The 17,912-nt window shown below is 32.8% G+C and overlaps 2 long non-coding RNA genes across 2 annotated transcripts; one reads left to right on the top strand and one right to left on the bottom strand.

Annotated features, from left to right (window-relative positions):
• Nucleotides 1–7,021: 7,021 nt before the first annotated feature.
• LOC114300877 (uncharacterized) lies at nt 7,022–10,536 on the bottom strand. The gene is made up of 4 exons (XR_003642848.2): nt 10,459–10,536; nt 8,884–8,937; nt 8,687–8,762; nt 7,022–7,087 (listed from the first exon to the last, which is right to left on the bottom strand). It is a non-coding gene; the product is annotated as an uncharacterized LOC114300877 (long non-coding RNA).
• Nucleotides 10,537–14,640: 4,104 nt separating this feature from the next.
• Nucleotides 14,641–17,569, top strand: LOC145796750 (uncharacterized). The gene is made up of 2 exons (XR_014337258.1): nt 14,641–14,989; nt 17,284–17,569. It is a non-coding gene; the product is annotated as an uncharacterized LOC145796750 (long non-coding RNA).
• Nucleotides 17,570–17,912: the final 343 nt, after the last annotated feature.

Here is a 17,912-nt window from a genome sequence, read left to right as displayed (position 1 = left end):
AAATATTTAATGATCATGATTACTCCATTCAAGTTGCTTTTTTTTTTTTAATTTTTTTATTTTATAAATTCCAATCCCTTGATCCAATTTCAGGTGTGTATTCATCTGAGCAAACCAAATGGATAACTGGAGCTATTTGAATTTTTTTTTATCAATTGTTGTTCATAGCATTTTAGTGCGAGTTCATATCATCTCCAGCCTCTCTCTTCAGTTGTTCTTGCAAAGGACAGCTCAAATAGAGCCACGTCGCGCGCGGATCCTCTAGAGTTAATTCTCTAGAGTGATCTCCTAAAGTACTTGATCGAACGGTTCAGAATAAAACTCACCAAAACGACTGTTTTGGTGAGTATTTTGAAAAAAAATAAAAAATAAAAAAAAACCAAATTTTTTGAAGCTTTTTTTACAGATCAACAATGGCTTCAATTTATCATCATCATCACAACCCAACAACCCAAATCAAATTAACTCTCTCTCTCAAATCCATTCTCTCCATCACCCTCCTCATTCTCTCTCTCTCCTCCCGTACTCTCTCTCTCCATAAACGACTTCACCAAATCCGACAGATCCACCGCCGTCTCCGGTGGCGAGTACTCGCTTCCGCTACTCTCGCAGAGCCTAGCGCGCCACTTCATCAAACGCCTCCGCCACCCTCTTGAACCTTGCTGCCATTGTTGATCTGCAAAAAAAGCTTCAAAAAATTTGAATTTTTTTTTTTTTTTTTCAAAATACTCACCAGTAGGGGAGGAGAGAGAGAGAGAATGAGGAGGGTGATAGAGAGAATGGATTTGAGAGAGAGTTATTGCTGTGATACGGAGTTGAAAGAGAGTTTGATTGGGTTGTTGGAATCGAAGCCATTGTTGATCTGCAAACAGAGCTTCAAAAAATTTGATTTTTTTTTTCTTTTCAAAATGCTCACCAAAATGACGGCGTTTTGGTGAGTTTTATTCTGAGCCATTCGATCAACTATTTTAGGAGATCACTCTAGAGAATTAACTCTAGAGGATCCGCTCGCAGCCACGTCACCTCCACAAAAAAATGAATAGTTATTTGTTTCTTTAAAAAAAAAATTCAAAACATTCCCACACTGATTTTCATTTTCATTTTCATTTTCTTTTTCTTTTGACACTCCTTCTCTATCTCCCTCACTGACACACGTAGGCGTTTCACATCCCACCACACACTCTCTCTCTCTCCTCATAAAAAATTAAAAATATATATTTTAATCTTTTTCATTTTATTTTCATAATATATATAAAATTTTAATTTTATAAAATTAATATCATTAAAAATATACCTTTAAAATGAGACTAATATTAAATATATTTAATAAAAATTTAAAATAAATAAAAAGTAATTATGATGTTTAGTATATTGTCAAATTATTATTTTTTAAATATAAAAATTAATTTGATGAAATAAACACACAAAAATCATATATTTTTGAAATTCTCAAAAGCAATCTTCATTCCAAAAAAAATCATATGAAAATAATGACTTTTAATTTAATTTTATTAACCAAACAAGTTTATAATTTTTTTTAAAGGAAATTAAAAAAATTCTCTATTTGATTTACAACTATGCATAGATTGAATTTGTGTTTTAAAGAAAATAAAAAATTTACACATATGCATATATTGGATTTGTGTGTGTTTTTATTTCCTTCAAAAAAAATTATAAACTCGTTTGGTTAATAAAATTAAATTAAAATTCATTATTTTCATATATATATATATATATATATATTTTGAAAATAAAATAAAAAAGATTAAAATAATTTTTTTTAAAATTTTTTATTAGAAATGTGATAGAGAGAACAGAGTGTGTGTGCTGTGAGTGTGTTAGTGAGAAAGGGGCAGAGAGGGTGTGTCTGTCAGTGGGTGTGTATTTTTTTAGTTTGTTTAAAGAAACAAATCTAAACCGTTAATTTCTTTGCGGATGACGCAGCTCTATCTGAGTTATCCCTTGTACAAATAGCCAGAGAGGGAGACTAGAGAGGATCTAGATTCTTTCACTGCACCATGTTAGCTCGTTAATATTCTTTAATATGATGCTTGGTTTCTATTGGGAATTATTTTAAATTTAATATTATCTTCTCTAACTTCAGGAGAGGGAGAAAGCCTTCGTTTGAGAAGAGAGAGGGATGGGGGATACTAGTTGGTGAGAGAGATAGCGGGATGGGGAATACTAGTTGGTGAGAGAGAGGTAGCTGAGAAGATTAATGTTTTACAATCTTTTGGGGGAGAGAGACAGAGGTAATGGAGAAGAGGAGAGAGTGGGTGATAAAATTGAAGAGGGAGACAAAGTGGTAGGTGAGATGTGCAATTTGAGAGAAGCACAATTTATCTTGGGAAGATTTTTTTTTATTAAAAAAATATTTCGAGTAGTAGGGACTGAGTTAAGATAAAGGTTACCCAGTTTAAGTTATTAATGTTTTGAAAATAAAATATATTTCAAGTGTATATATATTTGTATATAATGGTTATAATGATTTATTGTAGCTATAAAATAAAATATTTTTTTTGTGTGGTGTTTTGCGGAGTGGTCGGCGTGCGTGGCACAGAGCCAGTTTTGTGTGTGCATGGATGAGTAGATATGTGTGTGGGGTTTTGAGTAATTGATAGAAAAATTATTTTTTTGACTTTTTAGTTTATTTTATTCTTTTGTAAATAAAAATGTGAGAGGTGATAGTGACTTAAAATAAGTAAAAAGTTAAAAACTAATTTTTTTTTTTTTACTTCTCAAAAGACCCTGTATGGGGATGTATATTTTACGTTCAACTTTAAGCGTGGGGAGTATAATTTTTTTAATTCTCAAGAAGAATGGTTAGTTTAATATTGTTTTTTTTTTTTTTTGATGTGATGAAGCTTGGATTTGCTTAATGTGAGATTGAAGTGAGAATCAGACTCATTTGTCTAAGTGCAATATGCTTTGATTTTAGAGCATGTGAGGGGGAGAGAAATTTGAAAATAAGATAAATTACAAATACATTTTTGAGATTTATTTAAATTATAAATTACCTCATGTAATTTTAAAAATTATATTATGCTTCTTAACGTTTTTAATTTCATAACAAATAAGTCATTTTATTAATAAATTATCAAGTTAATTAACAGTTTTTAATAATGTTAAAATTTTATTTCAATTAATAATTTAAATAATTTTATTATTGTATAGGTGAATAGTTAGAAATTTCACTTTTTCAATTAATTTTGTTAAATAAAAAATTCTGACAGAGAGGTATTTGTAATTTTCTAAACTATAAGGAATAATTCGAATTTTAAGCAAATTTTAGAGAGTGTATTTGTAATTTACCCATGAAAATATATCAAATCTATAACCTATATAAAAAGAATGTAAGAGTGGTGTAACACTGTTGCTTCTTGGTGTAACGTTGCTGCTTGTTTGGTTTGTAATAACTATTTCTTTGCAAATGTAGGCTGGGTAATATTATGGATACTAAATTTTTTACCAAACAAATGACCAAATATTTCACATGGATATGTGGTTCACAATTGCCGACCCCAGAGATTTGGTCATTTATTTAGTAAAAAAATTAGGCCTATAACATTTTCCTATGTAGGCTGGACACGTGGACTGCAAATCACCCGCATGCATAGTAGTGGAAGAAGACAAATTTCATCATTCCTTCTAGAAATTTCAAACTCCTTCCTACTGCTTGCCTATTTTCCAAAGGTTTTCCCGCAGATTTTTTGATGTTGCTGTTTCCTTCATTTCCAGCTCTTTCCTTGCAAATTTGGGATTGGACATGTGGGCTTCAAATCATCCGCATACGCAATAGAAGAAGAAAACAAATACCACCATTCCTCCTAGAATATTCCCCGATCGGTGCTCCTGTTGCCTCGCTATTTTCCAAAGCTTCTCCCTGCAAAATTTTCTTGCAGATTTTGGGTTACTCATGTGGGATTCAAATCATCCATGTAGACAATGAAGAAAAAAACAAATTTCACCACTTTGAGACCCTTACATATCACATGCCCACGTAAACAATCACTACAAGAATTAACACTTTTGCCGATCAAAAAATTGGTCGCTAAAAGTCCATTTTTGGTCAGCAAAAGTTATCCGCGACTAATTTTTTTGGTCGCTACTTTGGTCGCCAATTGAGGGTCGGCAAAAGTAATTCGCGACCAAAATTTTGATTGGTCGGGAAAAGTCGGATTTGCCGACTAAATTTTTGGTCGCTAAATATATCATTACCGCGACTAATTCATTTAGTCGCTAAAACACTTTGGTCGTGAAAAGTGATATTTTCCCGACCAAATATCTTAGTCGTCAATTGACACATTTCGCGACCAAAAAGTTTGTTCGCCAATTATCACATTCAACGACCAAAAAATTTTGGTCGCCAATTATGACATTCCACGACCAAAAATTTTGGTCGCTAATTGTCACATTCCGCGACCAAACATGTTTTGCGCAACTAAAACTTTAGTCGACAATAGACCTATTCGCGACCAAATCCTTTGGTTGCCAAAATTAACAATTTTAACGACTAATTATTTAGTCACCAAATGTGCTTGGTGATACACCCACTACTTTATTTAGTCGGCAAAAGTATAACTTATATTTTTGACGACTAATCAATTGGTCGCCAAAACTAGAAAAACAAAACCAAATTTTGGTCGCCAACATCCAACAAAATAAACCTGTAATTTATAATAATCCATCCAATTTATTCAATATAATCTGTAATTTGCAAAAATCATTCAAACCAACAAATAAATTGAATCATCAAAATTCAACAAAATATATATATCAACTATTTCTGAACCTGTTTAATTAAAGTCAGCAACTATTATAAGCTTACATCCACAAATAATTCCAAACTACATATTTCATCTAGCATAAAAATTTAAAACATAACAAGTACTTGTTATTATGTTTTAAATTTTTATCCATGTACATCAACCCAAAAATATAACTAGTAGTCTACCAAATATTTTCTATACACACTCATCCAAAAACATAACAGTAGTGTATCCAAAAATATAGAAACTAGTCTACCCTAATATTTTCCATATACATCTATACAAAAATATATAATCCTTCCAAAAATGCAAAGAGTGCCAATTTGTCTTGTACAATTTAGCTTTGTGCACGAGTTCATCCATCTGTACTAAAGAAAAAGAAAAATAATGTCAGGTAAAATTGGACAAATAATGAAAAATGTCCATGACTATCATTATCATATTGTTAATAACTCCTATCTTCCTCAATGAACCTTTCATGTGATGTTGTGATGAAACGAGTGTTACACTGCTGCCACAGTTCATAAGTACTCTCTTATTTATCCCAAGCTCAAACTTAAATAAACAAAAACTGAAGAAAAAGGCATCTAGAAATAATAAAAACAGTGACCCCATAATCAAAACACAACAAAGAGTGGAGAGTTTTAGAAAATAACAAATCATACATGATAATACAGAAACTGTGAGTTAGCTAACAACTTATTTCTAGGTAATTATGATGGGCAAAGGTCAACTTCCTACTGATTATCTGACTTTTCTGCATAAAATCTATTTAAATTATGCAGAAATCGCATTTACATGATAATAATTTAAGAAAAAGAGCAACTCTATACGTAGAAATAATGAAATTGAATACATACAAAATAAACAAGCTCTGTAATGGGTAATAAATCATACAATCTACAATTTTCAAGCAATACAAAAAGATCAATCTGCATCTCAATATGAAAGGAATTATAAAGTAAACACCTGACTAGTAAGTTCCAATCAAAATTATGAGAATAAACAAGAGAAACTTAAAGACTTGAAAACTACATCAATTTATGAAGTCAATTATGGAGTTTGAATTTGAAGTTTCTAAAGACATGAACATACAACCCAGAATTTGAACTTTTGTACATACAATTGCCATCACCACAGCAAACTGATATATGGGTTCAACAGATTGTTAGGAAATACTATAGTAGCCAGATCATCCCCATTGATTGGATGTAAAACAACCATATGGAATATATATATATATATATATATATATATGGGTTTAACATATTTTCACAGGATTTTAGTTCAGTGAAAAAATCAAAAAATCATCCAACAGCTATTCCAGCCACTAAAAATGAAAATCACAAAAGGCACAAAAAAAGGTCAAGGCAAAGAATCACAATATTACACTGACTCCCCTGTTAGAGTTGTTGGCTGACCAAGATTAAAGGGAAACGTGAAGTTAACCTTTTGCCCTTTAACAATACCAAAATTCCATCACAATATTTCTAACCAAACAAATCCTTTCCTTTAGTATCTGTTACCAAACAAACACATATTTCAAAACCATCCATTTTGCTGTCTAACCAAACACTATCACCACCCACAACCTCCCCTATTTCATTAGCCAAACAAAATCCAATGCCATCCCCCATCCCATTGTTCCCACCTGTGCCTCCACCTTCGCTACTCCACCCTCTCTGTCCCACTCATTCTCCCATTCTGTCTATTGATTGCATCACCTAAAACCCACAACACAGTTGGTGAATCAATTATAGGATTATGGGGCTACCACCACCACTGTAGCATACAAATCCAGCAAATTCCCTTTCTGTCTATTTGGTTGACTAACATTGATTGAAATAAGGCTTTTATGTTAGGGAAGGGTTTTAGCCATGGAAGTCGTGCATTGATCACACAATTTCAATGAAATCGTGAAATCAATACACATATTAACTCTCCATTGCTTTTAAAATCATATTTTCAAAAAACGTTTTTATCTTAAAGTCATGTTTTGAAAACATGATTTCAAAAACAAACTTGGTTCGGTATATAATTTCACAACGGCTCGAGTTTGGGAAATTTGTTTCGAAATGACGTGTGTTTGGTACAAAAAAAAAAAAAAAACTATCTATTCAGGTTACACAGCCAGCGTGGTCTCATATTTTAAAATTTCATTAGGGCTTAGATATTCACACTCTGCAACGGATCCCCCCTAAACATACAGTACGCATATAGGCTTGAACACACAGAGCAGGGAGGGAAGAAACAAACCAAACAGACTTCATCTCCAGTGGCATATTTCCCAGCATAATCTTTTAATAGCTTCTCAAGAGCTGCAATGTGTGTACATAGAAATCAGCTCAAATTCAACACTCAATTTTCAAAGCAACCTTAATCATATCATAGCAAACTTGATTTTTGGTCACTGTTTGCCCAGAAATTACCAAACTCTAATGGAAAATTTCCCAACTTAAAAGTTAAAATAGGTTAGGATTTTTTCAGAGGAATTCTACAAAAAGAAACTCCTATCGATGATGGATTTAAATCAGCAGTGATTTTTTTCCTAATGCTTAGTACAAGATCAAATTCTCACCTAACTTCATGGTAATTGAAACTTAAACCAATAGGAAGCCATGATGCATTTTCAATCCACTCCCACATTCATGGAGATGATTACTTATTGAATATGCTAATCCTAATTATGTATGTTCAATCAGATAAATTGATGCATTCTTATTGAATGCGTTGATTAATCCTTTTAAAGCACTAGAACTTCTGTGCAAAGTCCTATATTTGATACAATACTAAGATCATTTGAATGGTTTGTAGATCCTCATGGCATAAAATATAAAGTTGCCTCAAATTTAACTTGCATTGCACATAAGTTGTCTGGCTTGAAAAAAAGGAAAAAGAAAAAAGGATAGAACATGTTTCCATTGGACTGAACCATAGGTTGTATTAAAAAAGTTCCATCTTTTCAATATAAGGCATACTAAAACAAGGTATATTAATGACATGCCCATTTTCATTTGTTGGACTCCAACACTCGTCTTTAGACACTTCTGACACGTGTCAAACACGTCCAGTTATTATTATTATGATGATTATTATTATCAACTAAAATTTAAACTCAGACACACTTTGGAAATTTGAGGGACACATAACATTACAAATTTGAACAAAATAAATTAGGAACTAATAATTATAAAAAAAAATGTAAATTTATACCCATTAATCCATTCTCATTTGAACTTTGGAAATGCGTGTTATGTTGTGTATTTTTATTAACTTTGACTGAAATATTTATATATATAACATATGATAAATATAAAAAAATTATATTTTACTCATGTCCCCACGTAATGTCCTGCATTTTTTTTGAAAACTGTTGTATCGGTGTCCATGTCCATGCTTACTAGATTATAGGGTTTTTGGTAGAGGACAAAGTGAAGATTTGAATAGATAACAAGATAATATCTTCTACTTTTTATGTATTTATTTGATGATCCTAACACAAGACATGTTTTAAAAGTAAGCTAACATCAATTACTAATAAATTAATTAAATAATTGGCATGAGGAAAAAGGTTCCAGTCACTTCATAAAGTCTTCTTCTTAACAATGATCTAGCTATTATCTGGTTGATACTAGCAAAACAATTAAAATACATTATTAAAACAAAATTATCATAAAGGAGTTTGGATCAAACTGTGATGTCCATGGGTTGCACACACTTGCTCTTTGATAGGAACAAGGAAACAAAGTATTGCTTGGATGATTGGAGGCAACAGGTTAAGAAGGTGAAACGTCAAGTAGTCAGCACTAGCAGGCTACACACAACCAACTTGTGTATTCAAACTGGTATGACAGATTTCTTTAAATGAAAAAATAAAATAAAAATCCATAATCTGTAGTTCATTAGGTAAAGCTTACCTGCAAAGCCTTTGCCAATATGACACTGAACCCAAACAAGCTTCTCATCAGGATGAACTTTTTCCCCAATATACTTCTGTACATTAAAAAGCAGGGAAATACCCATCACTATGCTAAAAAAAATGTTGTGATAGCATTATATGAATTTTAGCAATGAAACAGAAATTTTAAAGCAGTGATCTCACTCCAATACTCACCAGTACACCTATATTCTGAATCGGCTGTATGCTTGAGGAAACAATACTTGCAGCCTATAAATCAAATAATAAATACATCGAGGATTAGTTTAAGTAATCAGAACAGAACAGGATGAAAAAAAAAAAAAAACAAAAAAATTGAGAAAGTAGAAGGAATGAATGAATAGTTCTGCTAACCTAAAGTTTTATTACTTTAACATGTTATTCCCTTAAAGCCGGATAAAGCACTTCAACTAGAGCAAGGGTGTTCTAATGATATAATTTTCCATGTAAAATGACAGTTGCATGTACGTGTTGGACCCACTAAGGTCCATTTTCAGACTTTCAGTAGCATTGCTATAACCTATACTCCATCCTCCCAAGAATTCCCTTATCTTTCAATAAGATCCTTATCTTATCTAAGAAATGAAAATACCACTGAAGGTGATCACAAAAGATCACATATATACCAACAAGTGGATTTGAGCACCGAACATCAAAGATGAGAGGTCAAACAGATACCACTAAGCTTAGATCACCGATTTTCTGTTGCCAAGCAGTCCAAAGAATTCCTGTGTTCATTATTTTGTGATTGAGAACCATTTGATCTCATTGTACTCCTCACATGAATATAATCAAGTCGTTTGAAAGTTTAACTTTGACGATAGTTATATTGGTATGGTTGTTAGAATCGTACAATTCATGATTTGATTCGCAATTTGACAACAATGGGTAACCCATTCAAAACAATACAGGCGAACTTGGTATGAGGAATATCCATGAGGAATATCCTTGTGATTTGGCCAATAACTTCTCATAGTGTCCGTGGAGGCAACCACACCCATGCATGAGGTGTCGGATTCTGTCGAAAGAAGAGATTTCTACCCTTATTATGATTTATATAAAGAGAGGCTATTAGCATTTGAAGCAACTAACATGCGTACATGCTGGTTAGCCCAATTCAACCAAATTTGCTAAAAAATGAGTGGACTTGTGAAGAGAACATTTGAGCTTATGATGTGTATATGACTCTTTAGGCATGTCATTAACCAATACCAAGATAGTAATCACCTCCATATAATTGACAAGACCTTCATCAATTATGATAGCAACCCAACATTTGTAGGATATTTTAATTAAATTTTCCTGGTTTAAACACCTTCAACTGTGAGAGTAATAAGATGCATATAGTACAACTCCATAACAATATAATGTTAACGCTGTTGTTACATAATGAATTTTAAGCCAACTAGCGTTTCTTCACCAGGCCTGAATTTTCTAACTTATTCCTCATAAAAATTGATTTGTTACTATATTCGGTTTGAATAAAGTTTGCTAATATTAGTTGTAACTATATTTGGTTTAAATAAAGTGTGCTAATTTTAGTGTGAACTCGTAGAAAATATGACAACATAAAAATTATGCAAGCAGTGAAATTCTAGCCTTTCCAGAGCCTCACATGGGTGCTTAGGTTCAAACACATTGAATCAAATAAATATCATACTAGTGAATGGAAAAGAGCTAAAAAATGTTGTTGTAAATAATAAACGACTCATATCAATTGATCAAGAAAATAAGAGATTACATGCATTATACCTGGTAGTTGATGCCTCTTCTTTGAAGATCACGAGGCAACAATGGATGTTGAGGATACTTCTCTTCCAAATACTGCAAATTACTAAGCACATGTTAGAAACATTGAAAATTTTTAATAAAATCAAATCCAATGGGGTGAAGACAATAAAGGTCCAACCACTCATCATTAAGATTGCAAAAGAGTCAGAAAGCACAATGTCCTCATCCACCAACACCGGCACATAACCAATAGGTTCCATTGCATTCCATCAGCCACATCAGCATTGAACTACACCACAATCTCCTTAAAACAAGGGATTGTGAACGTGTAACAAAGCATGCAAATGGGACAAATTTATCTCAATTGAAATTTTAGTTCAAGATCTTCTCAGAAAATGTACCGGATGGTCATGTAGGGACTTCAATTAACAATTAAGAAGTACAATAAATATGCATAGTCCTAAAATTAGTTGCTTCACTCTAATTTCTTGATTTAAATGAAGTGCCAGGAAGAATGAAACTATGCTATGTTACAAATGGAAGCAAATATGGGGGTTCATCTAATCAATGTATCGGTTCTTTTGTACTATAGAACTTGATCAATGTTGTTGTAAAACTTCATTGATATCGTTTAATAACAAAAGAAAAATTGTAGCTTTTTTCTCCCGCCCTAGTCTCTATCAAACTTATCCTCTCTTGCAACTTTTAATTAATAGCATAAATATATACGTATATATATATATATATAAACAAATCAATCTCTGCAAAAAAAAATTGCAAAAATGCAAAACATATAATTCCACCTTATAAGCTTTACTTCTTATCACAAATGGAAAAAGGTTTTGACCATTGTACTAATTGATAATATCAACAACGAAGAGTTGCTACCTGGTGGTACGTGTTCCGTCTTGAGCATGGCGAGCAATCTTTCCTTCAACACTCTAAAACATACTAAGGACTTCAAATACCATCTATGAGGGATAAAAAAAAAAAAGTTCTGGACAGAAAATCATGAGATTGAGTCTCACCTCACGGCGCTGAACAGTACCCCCATATCCAGTAGCTTGGCAGAATCTCTTGACATCATTTTTGAAATAAAAAGAAAACTTGTTTTTGGTTAGTGAGAGTGTATTTTGAAATAAAATAAACAAATAAATAAAATCAAGATAGGAGAAAATGAGAGCAGAGAGCTTTCCATTTTTGTAAAAAAACACTAATAGATGCAATCACTATCCCTTTGCTCTGTTTCTCGGCAACCAGACAAATGTTAAATAAGCAAGATCGACATAAAACACCAATTAAAGTTTAAGGACCAGAGCTTCGACGGGCAGCTTTCAAGCTGAATGATGAAACCCAAATTTTCCAAATTTCCCAAGAGCTTCAACGGGCAGCTTTCAAGAACAAATCACAAAGTCCCCAAATTTCAGAATAAATTTAGAACAAATCAAACCCAAATTTCAGTCAAGAAAAAATCAACCCAAATTTCACAAATTTAAATCAATTTCTGAAATGAATTTAGAAAATAAAGACCTGGATTCCAGTATGATTGATGAACTTCTTCTTTGGGATTGATTTGCAGATGAGCTTTTTCATTGGGATCGATTTGCAACCGTAGTTAATCCCAGTAGACTTCTCTGCTGCAATACAAAGCATATATATATATACATAAACCCTAAAACCATTGTAAAATCCCAAATCAATGACACTGAACAAAACAGTCATACAAAATCAACTCACATGTCGTCGATGTAGATGTGGCCTAGAAGATGAATCGAGTAGGGCCATTCGTCCTGGAATGTAATCCCCTGCATTGAAACCTAGAGCGAGAGAGAGAGAGAGAGAAAGAGAGAGAGAGTAAATTAGGGTTTGATAAGAAGAGAGATCAATAATAGAATAGAAGGATGGGTAGTGTATGTGCCTGGAGGATGAGGTCGTCGCAGATATTGGCGATCTTGTCGTAGGATTTGGAAGCCATTGCGTTGCTGTGGATCGCTCACGACGGTTAGATCTCAGCCTAGGATTCAAATCTGATTTAGATTTCGACGATCTTCTCGGATCTGACAGGGGCACCAGTGGAGGAGGAGGAGGAGAAGGAGGGGGATCATCGACGGCGGTGGGTGTTTAGGAGAGAGAGAGAGAGGCACCAGAGGAGGACGGAGGAGGATCATCGATGGCAGTGCTCATCTGCGGCGGTGGCCGTGGCGATCTGTGCTGGTGGTGGTGGTCTGCGGTGAGGTGAGGCTTGGTGGTGAAGGAGAATCTGTGTGAGAGGTTTGAACAAATGGTTGTAAACAGAGAATAGGGGCGGTGATAAATATCCCACGAAAAAAACATTTCATCTTTAGCGACTAAATTTATTTTTTGTCGCAGAATCTTAACATATAACGACCAAAATTTGGTCGGCCATGGTCCACCAGTGCATTTAGGTATCAAAATGACGTCGTTTTGATATCTGCGACTAAATTGTGTTGGTCGCTAAAAGATTTTACTGTTCCCGCCCAATCTTTCACCTCCTGACATCATTTTTAGCGACCAATATTTTAAATTGGTCACAGAAAATCACCTTTTTGCAACAAAATTACTTTAGTCGGTAATAATATCAACTTTTAGCTACGAAATATTTTTTGGTCGGCAAATGTCATTTTTTTGCGACCAAAATTTTTTTGGTCGGCAAAAGTGGTCGGCAAATATGTAAATTCTTGTAGTGAATGGAAATTTTTAGTACCTCGTCGTTAATTTTTATGAAATAAAAACCCTTATATATCAGATGCCCTTATCCTTAGAAACCACAATAATGGATAAAACTCTAAACTCGCAAATTCAAATATGCCCATTCAATTAAAAAAAAGAAAGCCACAAAATTTTACTACACAAAATTAAAAATATTGTCCATTAAGAAAGACGAGATACATCTATACACATTACACATAATTACTTTAACACATAGTATTTCTTTTTTTTCTTACCTTTTGTAAACAAATTCTTGCTGTACATATCTACTAAAATGTATGAATTTCATTCATTTCAATTGTTAAAAAAAATTGATTACTATAAATTTTAATATAGAAATTCTTTACAGCTTATTTTATATCATACAAAAACAACTTAATTTTTTCTTCAAACAATTAACATTTTGCTCCAAGTTCCATGTCGCCATGCGCGAAACGCATGGGGAACCAACTAGTCCTATATTAAAAAAGAAGAGAATATGAGAGATAGACATGCACAAAAGCTGCCACTATTCAACATTTCTGTCGGCGAGCAGACAAAGAGGTAAGTTCTCAAATTAATGTATGGATGGATGTATTTTTAATAATCAAGAGTGAGAGAGAGAGGGAAAGAGAGAGGGGATGGGAGATATCAGTCGTGCATAAAAGATAACTTTTGATCTAGAATTGCTGATTTAGTTGAATTGGCCCACGAGACATAGCATTTTACTTTCTTTTGTTTTTAAACATAATTTTTTTATTCACCTCATTGACAAAGTTCACGAGACATATTCTTATAATAAATTTTTTTTAAAAATTTTTACTATAATTTTATTGGGTGCATTTTTATATGGACAATTTTACAAAATTCATTTGAAAGTCAAAACCTGATATGTATTTATATTTTGATCTCAAATTTTTAGCAGCAAATTTCATAAATTACATTTTAATTTAATAATTTTATTTTTATTTATATTTTAATTTCATCATTAATTGCACCATGTCACGAGTATACACTAGGGCACAGGGATCTCAAAAAGTGTTTTTTTTAAAAGAACTTTTTTACCCGCCTCAGCAACAAAGCTCACAAGATATATTCTAATAATAAATTACTTTTTTTAATTTTTACTATAATTTTATTGGGTGCATTTTTATATGGATAATTTTACAAAATTCATTTGAAAGTCGAAACCTGATCTGTATTTATATTTTGATTTCAAATTTTTAGCAACGAATTTGATAAATTACATTTTAATTTAATAATTTTGTTTTTATTTATTAATCTCATCATTAGTTGCATAAGCCTTCAAATACGAGTATACACTAATCTATATAATATGGCAGGACGGTTTTTGAAAATGTCCATAATGTATCAGAGATATATTTGATTTTAATGGCCTAGATTAATTCTAAGTCTATATCAATGGTTCATATCAATCATTTCAAATGTATGAAACACTTGATTCCCGCCCAAATACTCGTCTCTCTCTCCTACGTCTCAGAAAGGCCGCCCACCTACCCCTCTCTCTCTTTCTCTCTCTCATTCTTCTTGATTTTAAACTCTCTTCCTCAAACTGTCACACAAATCTTCTCCATCTCTTTTTCTCTTTAGCTCCATTTTACTCTAGCTCTTTAGTTTCGGTTCTGGAGAGTTTTGATTTCTATTGAATATATTGTTTACAATTAGAAATTAACGGTTGATCTCCATCTTTGAAAAATGATGTTGCAATGCGGACACCAAAAGTTTTGGTTCTCTGTCGAGGTTGAAGAGCTCACCGAAGTGGTGGCGGCAGAGGAGGAAAGAGATGAAGAAAGGAGAAGGGGAGGAACCCTCTAGAACACCGGTAATGGAGATTTTTCTCTCTCCTCCTATTAGTCCAGCACCACCTCTTACTAGCTCTTGAATCAATTTTTTTTCGGTTTTTTTTTTTTTTTTTAATCTGCAACAATCGAAAAACAACGAAAGCAAAGAAAGTGTAAAAACCACCTCCGCAATTAATTGCTAAATATGTGATTTGTCATGATTATGTGTGTATATGCTAATTATGTGTCATGTGCTATTTGAATTGTGTTATGATTAACAAATATGGTTATAAAGTAAACTAAACCTGTCTAAATCGGTAATTTATACAAGGTTAAATTAAATATTTGGAGTAGGTAATTAGAGTCTAATTTGCATTAGTGTGACTAAATTTAGTTTAATTTGAATTAGATTACGACAAGACTTGATTTAATTTAAGTGAATTTGATGTAAATAGAGCCAATGTAATTTATTCATTTAAACTTATAATTAATCAAGGCTTAGGAAAGTAGAGATTAATTATACTTCTTAAGCCACTCATCAACTAAAGAAAAGAAAGAAAAGAGTTTGAGAGAGTGAGGTAGTGCATTTTGCAAAGAAGAGAGAGAGAGAGAAGAAGAAGAAAAGAAGAGGAAGAAGAAGAACTAAGCTTAATCTCAACAATCCAACCATCTAAGGTAGGTATTCCTCTCTAATTTCATGAATTTGAGTTGTCATAATTATAAGATTATGGAATTCAAGTTTATTTAGGAAGAATTCAAGCTTAAATTAGAAGTTTTGTTCATGTAATTAGAAGTTTGGAACATGCATGCCTGAATATGAAATAATTGAATGAATTAGTTCTCAAACCTAACATGTATGGCATAATTCCATGGAAATCTTGATCATACACTTGTTTTCTTGCATGATTCTTCAAAATTGAAGAAAAAACTCCATGGATTTTGAGAATTGGAACTCAAATATGCATGATTTATGATTTTATACTTCAATTTTAGAGTTTGATCTTTTAAATGGAAATTGAATTTTGATGTGAAGTAATGATTTTTGCTTAAAGTTAGAAATGTTGAATTCAATATGTTTTTAAGAGTTTTGAGCCTTGAAATGCATGGAATTGAACATAGATTTTGAAAAGGATGAGTTTCAAAGCATGAACAATTTTCGGATTCATATTGGCCCAAAACCGCATGTGCAGCTTGGGGCCCCGCACGTGCAGAAAAAAAAACACAGCGAGATGAACATATTGCTTTAATTGCACATGCGGTGGTGGTTCCGCACTTGCGGCCAGCCGCACGTACAACCAATGCTCTCGCACGTGCGGTTTTCAAGGCAGTCTCGGTTTCGTTTTCTCTCCATTTTTTAGACTTCCGGGCCTCCATTCGCATGGTTTTCACATGTATTTCAAAGTCATATGCATGTCGTGAACATGAAAGAAATTAAAGAATGAATAGAAATGAAGTAATGAATAAACCTAATAGGTTTAAGAATCGACTGAATGAATGAAACGTGTTTTGAGACGTTATGCTTGAATTTGTTAGGTTGTTTGCACGAGGAGTATCATCCGGCCAAGTACTGTGAGTAATGTCTTTGTAAAGATATTTTCGTATTAATGGTGTTGAAAATGTTGTATTGTGTAATCAATGTTGTGTTTACAAAATGTCCGATATGATAAGTATGTTCTGAAATGTTAAGTTGTGCTATGAAACTTTGAAATCATCATGATATGACAAGTTTTCTGAAAAATTACATTTGATAAGAATGAATGAGATTTCCTGTTTGATTATTAAATGTAACACCATGAACATGTGCTTTGATTTTCAGAAACTTTCGTTATGTTAAAGTCGATACATAGTGGTGATTATGTCTATGTCGATTCATCGCGATCGTTATGTATATGTCGATCCGTTGCGATCGTTATGTATATGTCGATCCATAGTGGTCGCTATGCCTAAGTCCTCAATCCTTTTGTAGTCGTTTTGCTAATAGTCTGTTTAGTATTGTTGCACCCTGGAATGTGAGTAACTCTAAATGATTAATGAACTCTATGAATTCGAAATGTGGATATATGCTAAATGCTTCGTTTCGGCGCAAAAGTTTTGTATGGAATTTTGTTAAGGGTTTAACAAAGCTTTTGGAATGGTGTCGTGTTATGTCTTAAACTATGAAAGGGGTTAAAGGTTTTGAGGAACTTCATTTCTGATTACAAATATTCGAAAAATACTTTTATTATGTTAAGAGCATTGTTTTTTATTGTATAAGTTGTGGACCTCATTTATTTAACCTCTTTAGATTAACGTTATTCAGTGGACTCTATCTCATTGTTTATGTATATATATCTAGGTGATCAAGGACTTAGCAGCGTTGATCTGAACCCAGTTTTGTCAAGCCAACTATTGTGCCTTACCACGAGATTCCGAACCGTCAAGTGTTAAGGCTTTTTGGGTGATTCTAAGTTCCCTCTTTTGGCATTGTCTTTAAATAATGTGAATGTTGTATGACTTTTCTTCCTATTGTTTTGGTAATGGGATTTAATTCCCTAACTTATGATTTTATTTTCTACATAAATGTGACACGGACGTATATGAATATCTGAATATATCATATAAAGTTTGTTTGTTCATGTAAATCCGCACAACTCATTGGACAATATATTATGTTATTTATTGGCTTCCGCTAGCCTATATTATTGTATTACTGTTAAGTAGGCCTTTCGTAATTATGGATTATTAGCTAGTTATGACATTAAATCTATCGGGACAGGTTTGGATCGTGAGAGAGAGTTAGCCTTCTTTGGTAGTGGAAAAGCTATAAAGAAAGTAGGTTTTGTTGCATATTATTCTGTCATGATCCGAGAGAGGGAAAGGTGAAAACATGACTTGCCCTTGTAAGATCTCTCAACTTTTTTTTTTTTTTTTGAACTGAATCTCTCGACTGAATATGGCTTTTCTTGGACCAGTCTTTGTTGGTGT

This window comes from Camellia sinensis, chromosome 8 (assembly GCF_055761805.1).
Source record: "Camellia sinensis isolate YWXY chromosome 8, ASM5576180v1, whole genome shotgun sequence".
NCBI lineage: Eukaryota > Viridiplantae > Streptophyta > Magnoliopsida > Ericales > Theaceae > Camellia > Camellia sinensis.
The sequence above is the reverse complement of the archived record's forward strand: the minus strand, read 5'-3'. Positions and strand labels throughout refer to the sequence as shown.